Source organism: Humulus lupulus, chromosome 6, assembly GCF_963169125.1.
Source record: "Humulus lupulus chromosome 6, drHumLupu1.1, whole genome shotgun sequence".
Lineage (NCBI taxonomy): Eukaryota > Viridiplantae > Streptophyta > Magnoliopsida > Rosales > Cannabaceae > Humulus > Humulus lupulus.
Window position 1 is genome coordinate 140,435,786 of NC_084798.1, and position 17,176 is coordinate 140,452,961.

General features: G+C 43.2%; 47 non-coding genes and 3 pseudogenes across 47 annotated transcripts; all 50 read left to right on the plus strand.

Moving 5' to 3' along the window:
- The first annotated feature begins 171 nt into the window (after window positions 1-171).
- Window positions 172-290, plus strand: LOC133786773 (5S ribosomal RNA). Its single transcript, XR_009871917.1, has one exon. It is a non-coding gene; the product is annotated as a 5S ribosomal RNA (ribosomal RNA).
- A 223-nt stretch (window positions 291-513) lies between these two features.
- On the plus strand, window positions 514-632 carry LOC133787778 (5S ribosomal RNA). The gene has a single exon (XR_009872779.1). It is a non-coding gene; the product is annotated as a 5S ribosomal RNA (ribosomal RNA).
- A 221-nt stretch (window positions 633-853) lies between these two features.
- On the plus strand, window positions 854-972 carry LOC133786386 (5S ribosomal RNA). Its single transcript, XR_009871549.1, has one exon. It is a non-coding gene; the product is annotated as a 5S ribosomal RNA (ribosomal RNA).
- Window positions 973-1,196: 224 nt separating this feature from the next.
- LOC133787023 (5S ribosomal RNA) lies at window positions 1,197-1,315 on the plus strand. The gene has a single exon (XR_009872158.1). It is a non-coding gene; the product is annotated as a 5S ribosomal RNA (ribosomal RNA).
- Window positions 1,316-1,539: 224 nt separating this feature from the next.
- LOC133786273 (5S ribosomal RNA) lies at window positions 1,540-1,658 on the plus strand. Its single transcript, XR_009871441.1, has one exon. It is a non-coding gene; the product is annotated as a 5S ribosomal RNA (ribosomal RNA).
- Window positions 1,659-1,882: 224 nt separating this feature from the next.
- LOC133786906 (5S ribosomal RNA) lies at window positions 1,883-2,001 on the plus strand. The gene has a single exon (XR_009872046.1). It is a non-coding gene; the product is annotated as a 5S ribosomal RNA (ribosomal RNA).
- A 224-nt stretch (window positions 2,002-2,225) lies between these two features.
- Window positions 2,226-2,344, plus strand: LOC133787436 (5S ribosomal RNA). Its single transcript, XR_009872459.1, has one exon. It is a non-coding gene; the product is annotated as a 5S ribosomal RNA (ribosomal RNA).
- Window positions 2,345-2,565: 221 nt separating this feature from the next.
- On the plus strand, window positions 2,566-2,684 carry LOC133786919 (5S ribosomal RNA). Its single transcript, XR_009872058.1, has one exon. It is a non-coding gene; the product is annotated as a 5S ribosomal RNA (ribosomal RNA).
- Window positions 2,685-2,908: 224 nt separating this feature from the next.
- Window positions 2,909-3,027, plus strand: LOC133787178 (5S ribosomal RNA; annotated as a pseudogene).
- A 227-nt stretch (window positions 3,028-3,254) lies between these two features.
- LOC133787049 (5S ribosomal RNA) lies at window positions 3,255-3,373 on the plus strand. The gene has a single exon (XR_009872183.1). It is a non-coding gene; the product is annotated as a 5S ribosomal RNA (ribosomal RNA).
- A 218-nt stretch (window positions 3,374-3,591) lies between these two features.
- On the plus strand, window positions 3,592-3,710 carry LOC133786443 (5S ribosomal RNA). The gene has a single exon (XR_009871604.1). It is a non-coding gene; the product is annotated as a 5S ribosomal RNA (ribosomal RNA).
- A 222-nt stretch (window positions 3,711-3,932) lies between these two features.
- Window positions 3,933-4,051, plus strand: LOC133786738 (5S ribosomal RNA). The gene has a single exon (XR_009871883.1). It is a non-coding gene; the product is annotated as a 5S ribosomal RNA (ribosomal RNA).
- Window positions 4,052-4,275: 224 nt separating this feature from the next.
- LOC133787899 (5S ribosomal RNA) lies at window positions 4,276-4,394 on the plus strand. Its single transcript, XR_009872887.1, has one exon. It is a non-coding gene; the product is annotated as a 5S ribosomal RNA (ribosomal RNA).
- Window positions 4,395-4,617: 223 nt separating this feature from the next.
- Window positions 4,618-4,736, plus strand: LOC133786585 (5S ribosomal RNA). Its single transcript, XR_009871737.1, has one exon. It is a non-coding gene; the product is annotated as a 5S ribosomal RNA (ribosomal RNA).
- A 223-nt stretch (window positions 4,737-4,959) lies between these two features.
- LOC133787113 (5S ribosomal RNA) lies at window positions 4,960-5,078 on the plus strand (annotated as a pseudogene).
- A 222-nt stretch (window positions 5,079-5,300) lies between these two features.
- LOC133786865 (5S ribosomal RNA) lies at window positions 5,301-5,418 on the plus strand. The gene has a single exon (XR_009872006.1). It is a non-coding gene; the product is annotated as a 5S ribosomal RNA (ribosomal RNA).
- Window positions 5,419-5,641: 223 nt separating this feature from the next.
- Window positions 5,642-5,760, plus strand: LOC133787917 (5S ribosomal RNA). Its single transcript, XR_009872905.1, has one exon. It is a non-coding gene; the product is annotated as a 5S ribosomal RNA (ribosomal RNA).
- Window positions 5,761-5,987: 227 nt separating this feature from the next.
- Window positions 5,988-6,106, plus strand: LOC133787985 (5S ribosomal RNA). The gene has a single exon (XR_009872970.1). It is a non-coding gene; the product is annotated as a 5S ribosomal RNA (ribosomal RNA).
- A 224-nt stretch (window positions 6,107-6,330) lies between these two features.
- On the plus strand, window positions 6,331-6,449 carry LOC133788103 (5S ribosomal RNA). Its single transcript, XR_009873081.1, has one exon. It is a non-coding gene; the product is annotated as a 5S ribosomal RNA (ribosomal RNA).
- A 223-nt stretch (window positions 6,450-6,672) lies between these two features.
- Window positions 6,673-6,791, plus strand: LOC133787348 (5S ribosomal RNA). The gene has a single exon (XR_009872375.1). It is a non-coding gene; the product is annotated as a 5S ribosomal RNA (ribosomal RNA).
- A 225-nt stretch (window positions 6,792-7,016) lies between these two features.
- LOC133788175 (5S ribosomal RNA) lies at window positions 7,017-7,135 on the plus strand. The gene has a single exon (XR_009873149.1). It is a non-coding gene; the product is annotated as a 5S ribosomal RNA (ribosomal RNA).
- Window positions 7,136-7,363: 228 nt separating this feature from the next.
- LOC133786530 (5S ribosomal RNA) lies at window positions 7,364-7,482 on the plus strand. Its single transcript, XR_009871686.1, has one exon. It is a non-coding gene; the product is annotated as a 5S ribosomal RNA (ribosomal RNA).
- A 224-nt stretch (window positions 7,483-7,706) lies between these two features.
- On the plus strand, window positions 7,707-7,825 carry LOC133787847 (5S ribosomal RNA). The gene has a single exon (XR_009872837.1). It is a non-coding gene; the product is annotated as a 5S ribosomal RNA (ribosomal RNA).
- A 223-nt stretch (window positions 7,826-8,048) lies between these two features.
- Window positions 8,049-8,167, plus strand: LOC133788087 (5S ribosomal RNA). The gene has a single exon (XR_009873066.1). It is a non-coding gene; the product is annotated as a 5S ribosomal RNA (ribosomal RNA).
- A 226-nt stretch (window positions 8,168-8,393) lies between these two features.
- LOC133786828 (5S ribosomal RNA) lies at window positions 8,394-8,512 on the plus strand. The gene has a single exon (XR_009871969.1). It is a non-coding gene; the product is annotated as a 5S ribosomal RNA (ribosomal RNA).
- Window positions 8,513-8,735: 223 nt separating this feature from the next.
- Window positions 8,736-8,854, plus strand: LOC133786714 (5S ribosomal RNA). The gene has a single exon (XR_009871857.1). It is a non-coding gene; the product is annotated as a 5S ribosomal RNA (ribosomal RNA).
- Window positions 8,855-9,081: 227 nt separating this feature from the next.
- On the plus strand, window positions 9,082-9,200 carry LOC133786606 (5S ribosomal RNA). Its single transcript, XR_009871756.1, has one exon. It is a non-coding gene; the product is annotated as a 5S ribosomal RNA (ribosomal RNA).
- Window positions 9,201-9,424: 224 nt separating this feature from the next.
- On the plus strand, window positions 9,425-9,543 carry LOC133786531 (5S ribosomal RNA). Its single transcript, XR_009871687.1, has one exon. It is a non-coding gene; the product is annotated as a 5S ribosomal RNA (ribosomal RNA).
- Window positions 9,544-9,767: 224 nt separating this feature from the next.
- LOC133787848 (5S ribosomal RNA) lies at window positions 9,768-9,886 on the plus strand. Its single transcript, XR_009872838.1, has one exon. It is a non-coding gene; the product is annotated as a 5S ribosomal RNA (ribosomal RNA).
- A 223-nt stretch (window positions 9,887-10,109) lies between these two features.
- LOC133788088 (5S ribosomal RNA) lies at window positions 10,110-10,228 on the plus strand. The gene has a single exon (XR_009873067.1). It is a non-coding gene; the product is annotated as a 5S ribosomal RNA (ribosomal RNA).
- Window positions 10,229-10,454: 226 nt separating this feature from the next.
- On the plus strand, window positions 10,455-10,573 carry LOC133786839 (5S ribosomal RNA). Its single transcript, XR_009871980.1, has one exon. It is a non-coding gene; the product is annotated as a 5S ribosomal RNA (ribosomal RNA).
- A 223-nt stretch (window positions 10,574-10,796) lies between these two features.
- LOC133786715 (5S ribosomal RNA) lies at window positions 10,797-10,915 on the plus strand. Its single transcript, XR_009871858.1, has one exon. It is a non-coding gene; the product is annotated as a 5S ribosomal RNA (ribosomal RNA).
- A 227-nt stretch (window positions 10,916-11,142) lies between these two features.
- On the plus strand, window positions 11,143-11,261 carry LOC133786607 (5S ribosomal RNA). The gene has a single exon (XR_009871757.1). It is a non-coding gene; the product is annotated as a 5S ribosomal RNA (ribosomal RNA).
- A 224-nt stretch (window positions 11,262-11,485) lies between these two features.
- On the plus strand, window positions 11,486-11,604 carry LOC133786806 (5S ribosomal RNA). The gene has a single exon (XR_009871948.1). It is a non-coding gene; the product is annotated as a 5S ribosomal RNA (ribosomal RNA).
- Window positions 11,605-11,827: 223 nt separating this feature from the next.
- Window positions 11,828-11,946, plus strand: LOC133786899 (5S ribosomal RNA). Its single transcript, XR_009872040.1, has one exon. It is a non-coding gene; the product is annotated as a 5S ribosomal RNA (ribosomal RNA).
- Window positions 11,947-12,168: 222 nt separating this feature from the next.
- On the plus strand, window positions 12,169-12,287 carry LOC133786637 (5S ribosomal RNA). The gene has a single exon (XR_009871785.1). It is a non-coding gene; the product is annotated as a 5S ribosomal RNA (ribosomal RNA).
- Window positions 12,288-12,513: 226 nt separating this feature from the next.
- LOC133787149 (5S ribosomal RNA) lies at window positions 12,514-12,632 on the plus strand. The gene has a single exon (XR_009872224.1). It is a non-coding gene; the product is annotated as a 5S ribosomal RNA (ribosomal RNA).
- Window positions 12,633-12,852: 220 nt separating this feature from the next.
- LOC133786389 (5S ribosomal RNA) lies at window positions 12,853-12,971 on the plus strand. The gene has a single exon (XR_009871552.1). It is a non-coding gene; the product is annotated as a 5S ribosomal RNA (ribosomal RNA).
- A 226-nt stretch (window positions 12,972-13,197) lies between these two features.
- On the plus strand, window positions 13,198-13,315 carry LOC133787146 (5S ribosomal RNA; annotated as a pseudogene).
- A 223-nt stretch (window positions 13,316-13,538) lies between these two features.
- Window positions 13,539-13,657, plus strand: LOC133787849 (5S ribosomal RNA). Its single transcript, XR_009872839.1, has one exon. It is a non-coding gene; the product is annotated as a 5S ribosomal RNA (ribosomal RNA).
- Window positions 13,658-13,884: 227 nt separating this feature from the next.
- LOC133786274 (5S ribosomal RNA) lies at window positions 13,885-14,003 on the plus strand. Its single transcript, XR_009871442.1, has one exon. It is a non-coding gene; the product is annotated as a 5S ribosomal RNA (ribosomal RNA).
- A 221-nt stretch (window positions 14,004-14,224) lies between these two features.
- On the plus strand, window positions 14,225-14,343 carry LOC133786497 (5S ribosomal RNA). The gene has a single exon (XR_009871654.1). It is a non-coding gene; the product is annotated as a 5S ribosomal RNA (ribosomal RNA).
- Window positions 14,344-14,565: 222 nt separating this feature from the next.
- LOC133786835 (5S ribosomal RNA) lies at window positions 14,566-14,684 on the plus strand. The gene has a single exon (XR_009871976.1). It is a non-coding gene; the product is annotated as a 5S ribosomal RNA (ribosomal RNA).
- A 223-nt stretch (window positions 14,685-14,907) lies between these two features.
- On the plus strand, window positions 14,908-15,026 carry LOC133786754 (5S ribosomal RNA). Its single transcript, XR_009871899.1, has one exon. It is a non-coding gene; the product is annotated as a 5S ribosomal RNA (ribosomal RNA).
- Window positions 15,027-15,249: 223 nt separating this feature from the next.
- Window positions 15,250-15,368, plus strand: LOC133786980 (5S ribosomal RNA). The gene has a single exon (XR_009872117.1). It is a non-coding gene; the product is annotated as a 5S ribosomal RNA (ribosomal RNA).
- Window positions 15,369-15,592: 224 nt separating this feature from the next.
- Window positions 15,593-15,711, plus strand: LOC133788170 (5S ribosomal RNA). Its single transcript, XR_009873144.1, has one exon. It is a non-coding gene; the product is annotated as a 5S ribosomal RNA (ribosomal RNA).
- A 225-nt stretch (window positions 15,712-15,936) lies between these two features.
- Window positions 15,937-16,055, plus strand: LOC133788042 (5S ribosomal RNA). Its single transcript, XR_009873023.1, has one exon. It is a non-coding gene; the product is annotated as a 5S ribosomal RNA (ribosomal RNA).
- A 221-nt stretch (window positions 16,056-16,276) lies between these two features.
- LOC133786557 (5S ribosomal RNA) lies at window positions 16,277-16,395 on the plus strand. Its single transcript, XR_009871711.1, has one exon. It is a non-coding gene; the product is annotated as a 5S ribosomal RNA (ribosomal RNA).
- A 225-nt stretch (window positions 16,396-16,620) lies between these two features.
- LOC133786417 (5S ribosomal RNA) lies at window positions 16,621-16,739 on the plus strand. The gene has a single exon (XR_009871579.1). It is a non-coding gene; the product is annotated as a 5S ribosomal RNA (ribosomal RNA).
- Window positions 16,740-16,962: 223 nt separating this feature from the next.
- Window positions 16,963-17,081, plus strand: LOC133786755 (5S ribosomal RNA). Its single transcript, XR_009871900.1, has one exon. It is a non-coding gene; the product is annotated as a 5S ribosomal RNA (ribosomal RNA).
- The last annotated feature ends 95 nt before the right edge of the window (window positions 17,082-17,176 follow it).

The window sequence follows — 17,176 nt, forward strand, 5'->3', positions numbered from 1 at the left end:
AGTTTGTATTTTCTGTTTTAAATCTTTAAAGAGTCATTTATTCTGTTTCCCTTGAGGGGTTAACACCATGGTCACTAAGAAGCAGCGAATAAGAAGTTCCTAGTTAATCTGGGGGAGAAAGGGGAGGACACACGCGTTCGTTATAGATGAATATTGCGGACCAAACATTCGGGGTGCGATCATACCAGCACTAATGCACCGGATCCCATCTGAACTCCGCAGTTAAGCGTACTTCAGCGAGAGTAGTACTAGGATGGGTGACCTCCTAGGAAGTTCTCGTGTTGCATCCCTGAAAACATCATTTTTTTTTTTTGTTCTTCAAATATCCACTTACGGCTCAAAAGTTTGTATTTTCTGTATTAAATCTTTAAAGAGTAATTTATTCCGTTTCCCTTGAGGGGTTAACACCGTGGTCACTAACAAGCAGCGAATAAGAAGTTCCTAGTAGATCCGAGGGAGAAAAGGGAGGACACACGCGTACGCTATAAATGAATATTGCGGACCAAACATTCCGGGTGCGATCATACCAGAACTAATGCACCGGATCCCATCAGAACTCCGCAGTTAAGCGTGCTTGGGCGGGAGTGGTACTAGGATGGGTGACCTCCTGGGAAGTCCTCGTGTTGCACCCCTGAAAACATCATTTTTTTTTTCTTCTTCAAAAATCCACTTACGGCTCAAAAGTTTGTATTTTCTGTTTTAAATCTTTAAAGAGTCATTTATTCCGTTTCCCCTGAGGGGTTAACACCGTGGTCACTAACAAGCAGCGAATAAGAAGTTCCTAGTCGATCCGAGGGAGAAAAGGGAGGACACTCGCGTTCGCTATAAATGAATATTGCGGACCAAACATTCCGGGGGCGATCATACCAGCACTATTGCACCGGATCCCATCAGAACTCTGCAGTTAAGCGTGCTTGGGCGAGAGTAGTACTAGGATGCGTGATCTCCTGGGAAGTCCTCGTGTTGCACCCCTGAAAACATCATTTTTTTTTTTTTGTTCTTCAAAAACCCACTTACGTCTCAAAAGTTTGTATTTTCTGTTTTAAATCTTTAAAGAGTCATTTATTCCGTTTCCCTTGAGGGGTTAACACCGTGGTCACTAACAAATAGCGAATAAGAAGTTCTTAGATGATCCGAGGGAGAAAAGGGAGGACACACGCGTTCACTATAAATGAATATTGCGGACCAAACATTCCGGGTGCGATCATACCCGCACTAACGCACCGGATCCCATCAGAACTCCGCAGTTAAGCGTGCTTGGGCGAGAGTAGTACTAGGATGGGTGACCTCCTGGGAATTCCTCGTGTTGTACCCCTGAAAACATCATTTTTTTTTTTTTGTTCTTCAAATACCCACTTACGGCTCAAAAGTTTGTATTTTCTGTTTTAAATCTTTAAAGAGTAATTTATTCCGTTTCCCCTGAGGGGTTAACACCGTGGTCACTAACAAGCAGCGAATAAGAAGTTCCTAGTCGATCCGAGGGAGAAAAGGGAGGACACTCGCGTTCGCTATAAATGAATATTGCGGACCAAACATTCCGGGGGCGATCATACCAGCACTATTGCACCGGATCCCATCAGAACTCTGCAGTTAAGCGTGCTTGGGCGAGAGTAGTACTAGGATGCGTGATCTCCTGGGAAGTCCTCGTGTTGCTCCCCTGAAAACATCATTTTTTTTTTTTTGTTCTTCAAAAACCCACTTACGTCTCAAAAGTTTGTATTTTCTGTTTTAAATCTTTAAAGAGTCATTTATTCCGTTTCCCTTGAGGGGTTAACACCGTGGTCACTAACAAATAGCGAATAAGAAGTTCTTAGATGATCCGAGGGAGAAAAGGGAGGACACACGCGTTCACTATAAATGAATATTGCGGACCAAACATTCCGGGTGCGATCATACCCGCACTAACGCACCGGATCCCATCAGAACTCCGCAGTTAAGCGTGCTTGGGCGAGAGTAGTACTAGGATGGGTGACCTCCTGGGAAGTCCTCGTGTTGTACCCCTGAAAACATCATTTTTTTTTTTTTGTTCTTCAAATACCCACTTACGGCTCAAAAGTTTGTATTTTCTGTTTTAAATCTTTAAAGAGTAATTTATTCCGTTTCCCTTGAGGGGTTAACACCGTGGTCACTAACAAGCAGCGAATAAGAAGTTCCTAGTAGATCCGAGGGAGAAAAGGGAGGACACACGCGTACGCTGTAAATGAATATTGCGGACCAAACATTCCGGGTGCGATCATACCAGAACTAATGCACCGGATCCCATCAGAACTCCGCAGTTAAGCGTGCTTGGGCGAGAGTGGTACTAGGATGGGTGACCTCCTGGGAAGTCCTCGTGTTGCACCCCTGAAAACATCATTTTTTTTTTCTTCTTCACAAATCCACTTACGGCTCAAAAGTTTGTATTTTCTGTTTTAAATCTTTAAAGAGTCATTTATTCCGTTTCCCTTGAGGGGTTAACTCCGTGGTCACTAACAAACAGCGAATAAGAAGTTCTTAGATGATCCGAGGGAGAAAAGGGAGGACACACGCGTTCACTATAAATGAATATTGCGGACCAAACATTCCGGGTGCGATCATACCCGCACTAACGCACCGGATCCCATCAGAACTCCGCAGTTAAGCGTGCTTGGGCGAGAGTAGTACTAGGATGGGTGACCTCCTGGGAAGTCCTCGTGTTGTACCCCTCAAAACATCATTTTTTTTTTTTTGTTCTTCAAATACCCACTTACGGCTCAAAAGTTTGTATTTTCTGTTGGAAATCTTTAAAGAGTCATTTATTCTGTTTCCCTTGAGGGGTTAACACCGTGGTCACTAACAAGCAGCGAATAAGAAGTTCCTAGTAGATCTGAGGGAGAAAAGGGAGGACACACGCGTTCGTTATAAATGAATATTGCGGACCAAACATTCCGGGTGCGATCATACCATTACTAATGCTCCGGATCCCATCAGAACTCCGCAGTTAAGCGTGCGTCGGTGAGAGTAGTAATAGGATGGGTGACATCCTGGGAAGACCTCGTGTTCCACCCTTGAAAACATCATATATATATTTTTTTTGTTCTTTAAAAATCCACTTTCGGGTCAAAAGTTTGTATTTTCTGTTTTAAATCTTTAAAGAGTCATTTATTCCATTTCCCTTGAGGGGTTAACACCGTGGTCACTAACAAGCAGCGAATAAGAAGTTCCTAGTTAATCTGAGGGAGAAAAGGGGGGACACACGCGTTCGTTATAAATGAATATTGCGGACCAAACATTCCGGGTGCGATCATACCAGCACTAATGCAACGGATCCAATCAGAACTCCGCAGTTAAGCGTACTTCAGCGAGAGTAGTACTAGGATGGGTGACCTCCTAGGAAGTTCTCGTGTTGCACCCCTGAAAACATCATTTTTTTTTTCTACAAAAATCTACTTACGTCTCAAAAGATTGTATTTTCTGTGTTAAATCTTGAAAGAGACATTTATTCTGTTTCCCTTGAGGGGTTAACACCGTGCTCACTAACAAGCAGCGAATAAGAAGTTCCTAGTTGATCCGAGGGAGAAAAGGAAGGACACACGCGTTCGCTATAAATGAATATTGCGGACCGAACATTCCGGGTGCGATCATACCAGCACTAATGCACCGGATCCCATCAGTACTCTGCAGTTAAGCGTACTTGGGCAAGAGTAGTACTAGGATGGGTGACCTCCTGGGAAGTCCTCGTGTTGCACCCCTGAAAACTTCATTTTTTTTTTTGTTCTTCAAAAATCCACTTACGTCTCAAAAGTTTGTATTTTCTGTTTTAAATCATTAAAGAGTCATTTATTCCGTTTCCCTTTAGGGGTTAACACCGTGGTCACTAACAAGCAGCGAATAAGAAGTTCCTAGTTGATCCGAGGGAGAAAAAGGAGGACACACGCGTTCGCTATAAATGATTATTGCGGTCCAAACATTCCGGGTGCGATCATACCCGCACTAATGCACCGGAACCCATCAGAACTCCGCAGTTAAGCGCGTTTGGGCGAGAGTAGTACTAGGATGGGTGACCTCCTGGGAAGTCCTCCTGTTGCACCCCTGAAAACATCATTTTTTTTTTTTTGTTCTTCAAAAATCCACTTATGGCTCAAAATTTTGTATTTTCTGTTTTAACTCTTTGAAGAGTCATTTATTCCGTTTCCCTTGAGGGGTTAACACCATGGTCACTAACAAGCAGCGAATAAGAAGTTCCTAGTTGATCCGAGGGAGAAAACGGAGGACACACGCGTTCTCTATAAATGAATATTGCGGACCAAACATTCCGGGTGCGATCATACCAGTACTAATCCACCGGATCCCATCAGAACTCTGCAGTTAAGCGTGCTTGGGCGAGAGTAGTACTAGGATGGGTGACCTCTTGAGAAGTCCTCGTGTTGCACCCCTGAAAACATCATTTTTTTTTTTTGTTCTACAAAAACCCACTTACGGCTCAAAAGTTTGTATTTTCTGTTTTAAATCTTGAAAGGGACATTTATTCTGTTTCCCTTGAGGGGTTAACACCGTGGTCACTAACAAGCAGCGAATAAGAAGTTCCTAGTTGATCCGAGGGAGAAAATGGAGGACACACGCGTTCGCTATAAATGAATATTGCGGACCAAACATTCCGGGTGCGATCATACCAGCACTAATGCACCGGATCCCATCAGAACTCTGCAGTTAAGCGTACTTGGGCAAGAGTAGTACTAGGATGGGTGACCTCCTGGGATGTCCTCGTGTTGCACCCCTGAAAACATCATTTTTTTTTTTTGTTCTTCAAAAATCCACTTACGTCTCAAAAGTTTGTATTTTCTGTTTTAAATCATTAAAGAGTCATTTATTCCGTTTCCCTTTAGGGGTTAACACCGTGGTCACTAACAAGCAGCGAAGAAGAAGTTCCTAGTTGATCCGAGGGAGAAAAAGGAGGACACACACGTTCGCTATAAATGAATATTGCGGTCCAAACATTCCGGGTGCGCTCATACCAGCACTAATGCACCGGATCCCATCACAACTCCGCAGTTAAGCGCGTTTGGGCGAGAGTAGTACTAGGATGGGTGAGCACCTGGGAAGTCCTCCTGTTGCACCCCTGAAAACATCATTTTTTTTTTTGTTCTTCAAAATTCCACTTATGGCTCAAAATTTTGTATTTTCTGTTTTAACTCTTTGAAGAGTCATTTATTCCGTTTCCCTTGAGTGGTTAACACCATGGTCACTAACAAGCAGCGAATAAGAAGTTCCTAGTTGATCCGAGGGAGAAAACGGAGGACACACGCGTTCTCTATAAATGAATATTGCGGACCAAACATTCCGGGTGCGATCATACCAGTACTAATCCACCGGATCCCATCAGAACTCTGCAGTTAAGCGTGCTTGGCGAGAGTAGTACTAGGATGGGTGACCTCCTGAGAAGTCCTCGTGATGCACCCCTGAAAACATCATTTTTTTTTTTTGTTCTTCAAAAACCCACTTACGGCTCAAAAGATTGTATTTTCTGTTTTAAATCTTGAAAGAGACATTTATTCTGTTTCCCTTGAGGGGTTAACACCGTGGTCACTAACAAGCAGCGAATAAGAAGTTCCTAGTTGATCCGAGGGAGAAAAAGGAGGACGCACGCGTTTGCTATTAATGAATATTGCGGACCAAACATTCCGGGTTCAATCATACCAGCACTAATGCACCGGATCCCATCAGAACTCCGCAGTTAAGCGTGCTTGGGCGAGAGTAGTACTAGGTTGGGTGACCTCTTGGGAAGTCCTCGTGTTGCACCCCTGGAAAAGATCATATATTATTTTTTTTGTTCTTCAAAAATCCACTTACGGCTCAAAAGTTTGTATTTTCTGTTTTAAATCTTGAAAGAGACATTTATTCTGTTTCCCTTGAGGGGTTAACACCGTGGTCACTAACAAGCCGCGAATAAGAAGTTCCTAGTTGATCCGAGGGAGAAAATGGAGGACACACGCGTTCGCTATAAATGAATATTGCGGACCAAACATTCCGGGTGCGATCATACCGGCACTAATGCACCGGATCCCATCAGAACTCCGCAGTTAAGCGTGTTTGGGCGAGAGTAGTACTAGGATGGGTGACCTCCTGGGAAGTCCTCCTGTTGCACCCCTGAAAACATCATTTTTTTTTTTTTGTTCTTCAAAAATCAACTTATGGCTCAAAATTTTGTATTTTCTGTTTTAACTCTTTGAAGAGTCATTTATTCCGTTTCCCTTGAGGGGTTAACACCATGGTCACTAACAAGCAGCGAATAAGAAGTTCCTAGTTGATCCGAGGGAGAAAACGAAGGACACACGCGTTCTCTATAAATGAATATTGCGGACCAAACATTCCGGGTGCGATCATACCAGTACTAATCCACCGGATCCCATCAGAACTCTGCAGTTAAGCATGCTTGGGCGAGAGTAGTACTAGGATGGGTGACCTCCTGAGAAGTCCTCGTGTTGCACCCCTGAAAACATCATTTTTTTTTTTTGTTCTTCAAAAACCCACTTACGGCTCAAAAGTTTGTATTTTCTGTTTTAAATCTTGAAAGAGACATTTATTCTGTTTCCCTTGAGGGGTTAACACCGTGGTCACTAACAAGCAGCGATTAACAAGTTCCTAGTTGATCCGAGGGAGAAAAGGGAGGACACACGCGTTTGCTATAAATGAATATTGCGGACCAAACATTCCGGGTGCGATCATACCAGCACTAATGCACCGGATCCCATCAGAACTCCGCAGTTAAGCGTGCTTGGGCGAGAGTAGTACTAGGATGGGTGACCTCCTGGGAAGTCCTCGTGTTGCACCCCTGAAAACATCATTTTATTTTTTTTTGTTCTTCAAAAATCCACTTACGGCTCAAAAGTTTGTATTTTCTGTTTTAAATCTTTAAAGAGTCATTTATTCCGTTTCCCCTGAGGGGTTAACACCGTGGTCACTAACAAGCAGCGAATAAGAAGTTCCTAGTTGATCCGAGGGAGACAAAGGAGGACGCACGCGTTTGCTATTAATGAATATTGCGGACCAAACATTCCGGGTTCTATCATACCAGCACTAATGCACCGGATCCCATCAGAACTCCGCAGTTAAGCGTGCTTGGGCGAGAGTAGTACTAGGTTGGGTGACCTCTTGGGAAGTCCTCGTGTTGCACCCCTGAAAAACATCATATTTTTTTTTTTTTTGTTCTTCAAAAATCCACTTACGGCTCAAAAGTTTGTATTTTCTGTTTTAAATCTTGAAAGAGACATTTATTCTGTTTCCCTTGAGGGGTTAACACCGTGGTCACTAACAAGCAGCGAATAAGAAGTGCCTAGTTGATCCGAGGGAGAAAATGGAGGACACACGCGTTCGCTATAAATGAATATTGCGGACCAAACATTCCGGGTGCGATCATACTGGCACTAATGCACCGGATCCCATCAGAACTCCGCAGTTAAGCGTGTTTGGGCGAGAGTAGTACTAGGATGGGTGACCTCCTGCGAAGTCCTCCTGTTGCACCCCTGAAAACATCATTTTTTTTTTTTTGTTCTTCAAAAATCCACTTATGGCTCAAAATTTTGTATTTTCTGTTTTAACTCTTTGAAGAGTCATTTATTCCGTTTCCCTTGAGGGGTTAACACCATGGTCACTAACAAGCAGCGAATAAGAAGTTCCTAGTTGATCCGAGGGAGAAAACGAAGGACACACGCGTTCTCAATAAATGAATATTGCGGACCAAACATTCCGGGTGCGATCATACCAGTACTAATCCACCGGATCCCATCAGAACTCTGCAGTTAAGCGTGCTTGGGCGAGAGTAGTACTAGGATGGGTGACCTCCTGAGAAGTCCTCGTGTTGCACCCCTGAAAATATCATTTTTTTTTTTTGTTCTTCAAAAACCCACTTACGGCTCAAAAGTTTGTATTTTCTGTTTTAAATCTTGAAAGAGACATTTATTCTGTTTCCCTTGATGGGTTAACACCGTGGTCACTAACAAGCAGCGAATAAGAAGTTCCTAGTTGATCCGAGGGAGAAAAAGGAGGACTCACGCGTTTGCTATTAATGAATATTGCGGACCAAACATTCCGGGTTCTATCATACCAGCACTAATGCACCGGATCCCATCAGAACTCCGCAGTTAAGCGTGCTTGGGCGAGAGTAGTACTAGGTTGGGTGACCTCCTGGGAAGTCCTCGTGTTGCACCCCTGAAAACATAATTTTTTTTTTTTTTTGTTCTTCAAAAAACCTATTACGGCTCAAAAGTTTGTATTTTCTGTTTCAAATCTTTAAAGAGTCATTTATTCTGTTTCCCTTGACGGGTTAACACCGTGGTCACTAACAAGCAGCGAATAAGAAGTTCCTAGTTGATCCGAAGGAGAAAAGGGAGGACACACGCGTTTGCTATAAATGAATATTGCGAACCAAACATTCCGGGTGCGATCATACCGGCACTAATGCACCGGATCCCATCTGAACTCCGCAGTTAAGCGTGTTTGGGCGAGAATAGTACTAGGATGGGTGACCTCCTGGGAAGTCCTCGTGTTGCACCCCTGAAAACATCATTTTTTTTTTTTGTTCTTCAAAAATCCACTTATGGCTCAAAAGTTTGTATTTTCTATTTTAACTCTTTAAAGAGTCATTTATTGCGTTTCCCTTGAGGGGTTAACACCGTGGTCACTAACAAGCAGCGAATAAGAAGTTCCTAGTTGATCCGAGGGAGAAAAGGGAGGACACACGCGTTCTCTATAAATGAATATTGCGGACCAAACATTACGGGTGCGATCATACGAGTACTAATCCACCAGATCCCATCAGAACTCTGCAGTTAAGCGTGCTTGGGCGAGAGTAGAACTAGGATGGGTGACCTCCTGGGAAGTCCTCGTGTTGCACCCCTGAAAACATTATTTTTTTTTTTTTTTTGTTCTTCAAAAACCCACTTACGGCTCAAAAGTTTGTATTTTCTGTTTTAAATCTTGAAAGAGACATTTATTCTGTTTCCCTTGAGGGGTTAACACCGTGGTCACTAACAAGCAGCGAATAAGTAGTTCCTTGTTGATCCGAGGGAGAAAAAGGAGGACACACGCGTTTGCTATTAATGAATATTGCGGACCAAACATTCCGGGTTCTATCATACCAGCACTAATGCACCGGATCCCATCAGAACTCCGCAGTTAAGCGTGCTTGGGCGAGAGTAGTACTAGGATGGGTGACCTCCTTGGAAGTCCTCGTGTTGCACCACTGAAAACATCATTTTTTTTTTTTTGTTCTTCAAAAATCCACTTACGTCTCAAAAGTTTGTATTTTATGTTTTAAATCTTTAAAGGGTCATTTATTCTGTTTCGCTTGAGGGGTTAACACCGTGGTCACTAACAAGCAGCGAATAAGAAGTTCCTAGTTGATCCGAGGGAGAAAATGGAGGACACACGCGTTCGCTATAAATGAATATTGCGGACCAAACATTCCGGGTGCGATCATACTGGCACTAATGCACCGGATCCCATCAGAACTCCGCAGTTAAGCGTGTTTGGGCGAGAGTAGTACTAGGATGGGTGACCTCCTGCGAAGTCCTCCTGTTGCACCCCTGAAAACATCATTTTTTTTTTTTTGTTCTTCAAAAATCCACTTATGGCTCAAAATTTTGTATTTTCTGTTTTAACTCTTTGAAGAGTCATTTATTCCGTTTCCCTTGAGGGGTTAACACCATGGTCACTAACAAGCAGCGAATAAGAAGTTCCTAGTTGATCCGAGGGAGAAAACGAAGGACACACGCGTTCTCAATAAATGAATATTGCGGACCAAACATTCCGGGTGCGATCATACCAGTACTAATCCACCGGATCCCATCAGAACTCTGCAGTTAAGCGTGCTTGGGCGAGAGTAGTACTAGGATGGGTGACCTCCTGAGAAGTCCTCGTGTTGCACCCCTGAAAATATCATTTTTTTTTTTTGTTCTTCAAAAACCCACTTACGGCTCAAAAGTTTGTATTTTCTGTTTTAAATCTTGAAAGAGACATTTATTCTGTTTCCCTTGATGGGTTAACACCGTGGTCACTAACAAGCAGCGAATAAGAAGTTCCTAGTTGATCCGAGGGAGAAAAAGGAGGACTCACGCGTTTGCTATTAATGAATATTGCGGACCAAACATTCCGGGTTCTATCATACCAGCACTAATGCACCGGATCCCATCAGAACTCCGCAGTTAAGCGTGCTTGGGCGAGAGTAGTACTAGGTTGGGTGACCTCCTGGGAAGTCCTCGTGTTGCACCCCTGAAAACATAATTTTTTTTTTTTTTTGTTCTTCAAAAAACCTATTACGGCTCAAAAGTTTGTATTTTCTGTTTCAAATCTTTAAAGAGTCATTTATTCTGTTTCCCTTGACGGGTTAACACCGTGGTCACTAACAAGCAGCGAATAAGAAGTTCCTAGTTGATCCGAAGGAGAAAAGGGAGGACACACGCGTTTGCTATAAATGAATATTGCGAACCAAACATTCCGGGTGCGATCATACCGGCACTAATGCACCGGATCCCATCTGAACTCCGCAGTTAAGCGTGTTTGGGCGAGAATAGTACTAGGATGGGTGACCTCCTGGGAAGTCCTCGTGTTGCACCCCTGAAAACATCATTTTTTTTTTTTGTTCTTCAAAAATCCACTTATGGCTCAAAAGTTTGTATTTTCTATTTTAACTCTTTAAAGAGTCATTTATTGCGTTTCCCTTGAGGGGTTAACACCGTGGTCACTAACAAGCAGCGAATAAGAAGTTCCTAGTTGATCCGAGGGAGAAAAGGGAGGACACACGCGTTCTCTATAAATGAATATTGCGGACCAAACATTACGGGTGCGATCATACGAGTACTAATCCACCAGATCCCATCAGAACTCTGCAGTTAAGCGTGCTTGGGCGAGAGTAGAACTAGGATGGGTGACCTCCTGGGAAGTCCTCGTGTTGCACCCCTGAAAACATTATTTTTTTTTTTTTTTTGTTCTTCAAAAACCCACTTACGGCTCAAAAGTTTGTATTTTCTGTTTTAAATCTTGAAAGAGACATTTATTCTGTTTCCCTTGAGGGGTTAACACCGTGGTCACTAACAAGCAGCGAATAAGTAGTTCCTTGTTGATCCGAGGGAGAAAAAGGAGGACACACGCGTTTGCTATTAATGAATATTGCGGACCAAACATTCCGGGTTCTATCATACCAGCACTAATGCACCGGATCCCATCAGAACTCCGCAGTTAAGCGTGCTTGGGCGAGAGTAGTACTAGGATGGGTGACCTCCTTGGAAGTCCTCGTGTTGCACCACTGAAAACATCATTTTTTTTTTTTTGTTCTTCAAAAATCCACTTACGTCTCAAAAGTTTGTATTTTATGTTTTAAATCTTTAAAGGGTCATTTATTCTGTTTCGCTTGAGGGGTTAACACCGTGGTCACTAACAAGCAGCGAATAAGAAGTTCCTAGACGATCCGAGGGAGAAAAGATAGGACACACGCGTTCGCTATAAATGAATATTGCGGACCAAACATTCTGGGTGCGATCATACCAGCACTAATGCACCGAATCCCATCAGAACTCCGCAGATAAGCATGCTTGGGCGAGAGTAGTATTAGGATGGGTGACCTCCTGGGAAGTCCTCGTGTAGCACCCCTGAAAACAACATTTTTTTTTTTTGTTCTACAAAAACCCACTTACGGATCAAAAGTTTGTAATTTCTGTTTTAAATCTTTAAAGAGACATTTATTCCGTTTCCCTTGAGGGGTTAACACCGTGGTCACTAAAAAGCAGCGAATAAGAAGTTCCTAGATGATCCAAGGCAGAAATGGAAGGACACACGCGTTCGCTATAAATGAATATTGCGGACCAAACATTCCGGGTGCTATCATACCTGTACTAATGCACCGGATCCCATCAGAAGTCCGCAGTTATGCGTGCTTGGGCGAGAGAAGTACTAGGACGGGTGACCTCTTGGGAAGTCCTCGTGTTGCACCCCTGAAAACATTATTTTTTTTTTTGTTCTTCAAAAATCCACTTACGGCTCAAAAGTTTGTATTTTCTGTTTCAAATCTTTAAAGAGTCATTTATTCCGTTTCCCTTGAGGGGTTAACACCGTGGTCACTAAGAAGCAGCGAATAAGAAGTTCCTAGTTGATCCGAGGGAGAAAAGGGAGGACACACGCGTTCGCTATAAATGAATATTGCGGCCCAAACATTCCGGGTGCGATAAAACCAGCACTAATGCACCGGATCCCATCAGAACTCCGCAGATAAGCGTGCTTGGGCGAGAGTAGTATTAGGATGGGTGACCTCTTGGGAAGTCCTCGTGTAGCACCCCTAAAAACAACATTTTTTTATTTTTTTGTTCTTCAAAAACCCACTTACGGCTCAAAAGTTTGTAATTTCTGTTTGAAATCTTTAAAGAGACATTTATTCCGTTTCCCTTGAGGGGTTAACACCGTGGTCACTAACAAGCAGCGAATAAGAAGTTCCTAGATGATCCAAGGCAGAAATGGGAGGACACACGCGTTCGCTATAAATGAATATTGCGGACCAAACATTCCGGGTGCGATCATACCTGCACTAATGCACCGGATCCCATCAGAACTCCGCAGTTAAGCGTGCTTGGGCGAGAGTAGTACTAGGATGGGTGACCTCCTGGGAAGTCCTCGTGTTGCACCCCTGAAAACATTATTTTTTTTTTGTTCTTCAAAAACCCACTTACGGCTCAAAAGTTTGTATTTTCTGTTTCAAATCTTTAAAGAGTCATTTATTCCGTTTCCCTTGAGGGTTAACACCGTGGTCACTAAGAAGCAGCGAATAATAAGTTCCTAGTTGATCCGAGGGAGAAAAGGGAGGACACACGCGTTCGCTATAAATGAATATTGCTGACCAAACATTCCGGGTGCGATCATACCAGCACTAATGCACCGGATCCCATCAGAACTTCGCAGTTAAGCATGCTTGGGCGAGAGTAGCACTAGGATGGGTGACCTCCTGGGAAGTCCTCGTGTTGCACCCCTGAAAACATCATTTTTTTTTTTTTTTGTTCTTCAAAAACTTACTTACGGCTCAAAAGTTTGTATTTTCTGTTTTAAATCTTGAAAGAGACATTTATTCTGTTTCCCTTGAGGGGTTAACACCGTGGTCACTAACAAGCAGCGAATAAGAAGTTCCTAGTTGATCCGAGGGAGAAAAGGGTGGACACACGCTTTCGCTATAAATGAATATTGCGAACCAAACATTCCGGGTACGATCATACAGCACTAATGCACCGGATCCCATCAGAACTCAGCAGTTAGGCGTGTTTGGGCGAGAATTGTACTAGGATGGGTGACCTCCTGGGAAGTCCTCATGTTGTACCCCTGAAAACATCATTTTTTTTTTTTCTGTTCTTCAAAATCCACTTAGGCTCAAAAGTTTGTTTTTTCTGTTTTAACTCTTTGAAGAGTCATTTATTCCGTTTCCCTTGAGGGGTTAACACCGTGGTCACTAACAAGCAGCGAATAAGAAGTTCCTAGTTGATCCGAGGGAGAAAAGGGAGGACACACGCGTTCTCTATAAATGAATATTGCCGACCAAATATTCCGGGTGCGATCATACCAGTACTAATCCACCGGATCCCATCAGAACTCTGCAGTTAAGCGTGCTTGGGCGAGAGTAGTACTAGGATGGGTGACCTCCTGAGAAGTCCTCGTGTTGCACCCCTGAAAACATCAATTTTTTTTTTTTTTTGTTCTTCAAAAACCCACTTACGGCTCAAAAGTTTGTATTTTCTGTTTTAAATCTTGAAAGAGACATTTATTTTGTTTCGCTTGAGGGGTTAACACCGTGGTCACTAACAAGCAGCGAATAAGAAGTTCCTAGTTGATCCGAGGGAGAAAAGGGAGGACACACGCGTTCGCTATAAATGAATATTGCGGCCCAAACATTCCGGGTTCGATCATACCTGCACTAATGCACCGGATCCAATCAGAACTCCGCAGTTAAGCGTGCTTGGGCGAGAGTAGTACTAGGATGGGTGACCTCCTGGGAAGTCCTCGTGTTGCACCCCTGTAAACATTATTGTCTTTTTGTTCTTCAAAAACCCACTTACTGCTCAAAAGTTTGTATTTTCTGTTTCAAATCTTTAAAGAGTCATTTATTCCGTTTCCCTTGAGGGGTTAACACCGTGGTCACTAAGAAGCAGCGAATAAGAAGTTCCTAGTTGATCCAAGGGAGAAAATGGAGGACACACGCGTTCGCTATAAATGAATATTGCGGACCAAACATTCCGGGTGCGAACATACCAGCACTAATGCACCGGATCCCATCAGAACTTCGCAGTTAAGCGTGCCTGGGCGAGAGTAGTACAAGGATGGGTGACCTCCTTGGAAGTCCTCGTATTGCACCCCTGAAAACATCATTTTTTTTTTTTGTTCTTCAAAAATCCACTTACGGCTCAAATGTTTGTATTTTCTGTTTTAAATCTTTAAAGAGTCATTTATTCTGTTTCGCTTGAGGGGTTAACACCGTGGTCACTAACAGGCAGCGAATAAGAAGTTCCTAGACGATCCGAGGGAGAAAGATAGGACACACGCGTTCGCTATAAATGAATATTGCGGACCAAACATTCTGGGTGCGATCATACCAGCACTAATGCACCGAATCCCATCAGAACTCCGCAGATAAGCGTGCTTAGGCGAGAGTAGTATTAGGATGGGTGACCTCCTGGGAAGTCCTCGTGTAGCACCCCTGAAAACAACATTTTTTTTTTTTGTTCTTCAAAAACCCACTTACGGCTCAAAAGTTTGTAATTTCTGTTTTAAATATTTAAAGAGACATTTATTCCGTTTCCCTTGAGGGGTAAACACCGTGGTCACAAACAAGCAGCGAATAAGAAGTTCCTAGTTGATCCGAGGGAGAAAAGGGAGGACAGACGCGTTTGCTATAAATGAATATTGCGGACCAAACATTCCGGGTGCGATCATACCAGCACTAATGCACCGGATCCCATCAGAACTTCGCAGTTAAGCGTGCTTGAGCGAGAGTAGAACTAGGATGGGTGACCTCCTTGGAAGTCCTCGTGTTGCACCCCTGAAAACATCATTTTTTTTTTTTGTGCTTCAAAAATCCACTTACGGCTCAAAAGTATGTATTTTCTGTTTTAAATCTTTAAAGAGTCATTTTTTCTGTTTCGCTTGAGGGGTTAACACCGTGGTCACTAACAAGCAGCGAATAAGAAGTTCCTAGACGATCCGAGGGAGAAAAGATAGGACACACGCGTTCGCTATAAATGAATATTGCGGACCAAACATTCTGGGTGCGATCATACCAGCACTAATGCACCGAATCCCATCAGAACTACGCAGATAAGCCTGCTTGGGCGAGAGTAGTATTAGGATGGGTGACCTCTTGGGAAGTCCTCGTGTAGCACCCTTAAAAACAACATTTTTTTTTTTTTGTTCTTCAAAAACCCACTTACGGCTCAAAAGTTTGTATTTTCTGTTTTAAATCTTGAAAGAGACATTTGTTCTGTTTCCCTTGAGGGGTTAACACCGTGGTCACTTACAAGCAGCGAATAAGAAGTTCCTAGTTGATCCGAGGGAGAAAAGGGAGGACACACGCTTTCGCTATAAATGAATATTGCGGACCAAACATTCCGGGTGCGATCATACCAGCACTAATGCACCGGATCCCATCAGAACTCCGCAGTTAAGCATGCTTGGGCGAGAGTAGTATTAGGATGGGTGACCTCTTGGGAAGTCCTCGTGTAGCACCCCTAAAAACAACATTTTTTTTTTTTTTGTTCTTCAAAAACCCACTTACGGCTCAAAAGTTTGTAATTTCTGTTTGAAATCTTTAAAGAGACATTTATTCCGTTTCCCTTGAGGGGTTAACACCGTGGTCACTAACAAGCAGCGAATAAGAAGTTCCTAGATGATCCAAGGCAGAAATGGGAGGACACACGCGTTTGCTATAAATGAATATTGCGGACCAAACATTCCGGGTTCGATCATACCTGCACTAATGCACCGGATCCCATCAGAACTCCGCAGTTAACCGTGCTTGGGCGAGAGTAGTACTAGGATGGGTGACCTCCTGGGAAGTCCTCGTGTTGCACCCCTGAAAACATTATTGTTTTTTTGTTCTTCAAAAACCCACTTACTGCTCAAAAGTTTGTATTTTCTGTTTCAAATCTTTAAAGAGTCATTTATTCCGTTTCCCTTGAGGGGTTAACACCGTGGTCACAAAGAAGCAGCGAATAAGAAGTTCCTAGTTGATCCGAGGAAGAAAAGGGAGGACACACGCGTTCGCAATAAATGAATATTGCGGACCAAACATTCCGGGTGCGATCATACTTGCATTAATGCACCGGATCGCATCAGAACTCTGCAGTTAAGCGTGCTTGGGCGAGAGTAGTACTATGATGGGTGACCTCCTAGGAAGTCCTCGTGTTGCACCCCTGAAAACATCAATTTTTTTTTTTTTGTTCTTCAAAAACCCACTTACGGCTCAAAAGTTTGTATTTTCAATTTTAAATCTTTAAAGAGTCATTTATTCCATTTCCCTTGAGGGGTTAACACCGTGGTCACTAACAAGCAGCGAAGAAGAAGTTCCGAGTTGAGCCGAGGGTGAAAAGGGAGGACACACGCGTTCGCTATAAATGAATAATGGGGACCAAACATTCCGGGTGCGATCATACCAGTACTAATCCACCGGATCCCATCAGAACTCTGCAGTTAAGCGTGCGTGGGTGAGAGTAGTACTAGGATGGGTGACCTCCTGAGAAGTCCTCGTGTTGCACCCCTGAAAACATCATTTTTTTTTTTTGTTCTTCAAAAACCCACTTACGGCTCAAAAGTTTGTATTTTCTGTTTTAAATCTTGAAAGAGACATTTATTCTGTTTCCCTTGATGGGTAAACACCGTGGTCACAAACAAGCAGCGAATAAGAAGTTCCTAGTTGATCCGAGGGAGAAAAGGGAGGACAGACGCGTTTGCTATAAATGAATATTGCGGACCAAACATTCCGGGTGCGATCATACCAGCACTAATGCACCGGATCCCATCAGAACTTCGCAGTTAAGCGTGCTTGAGCGAGAGTAGAACTAGGATGGGTGACCTCCTTGGAAGTCCTCGTGTTGCACCCCTGAAAACATCATTTTTTTTTTTTGTGCTTCAAAAATCCACTTACGGCTCAAAAGTATGTATTTTCTGTTTTAAATCTTTAAAGAGTCATTTTTTC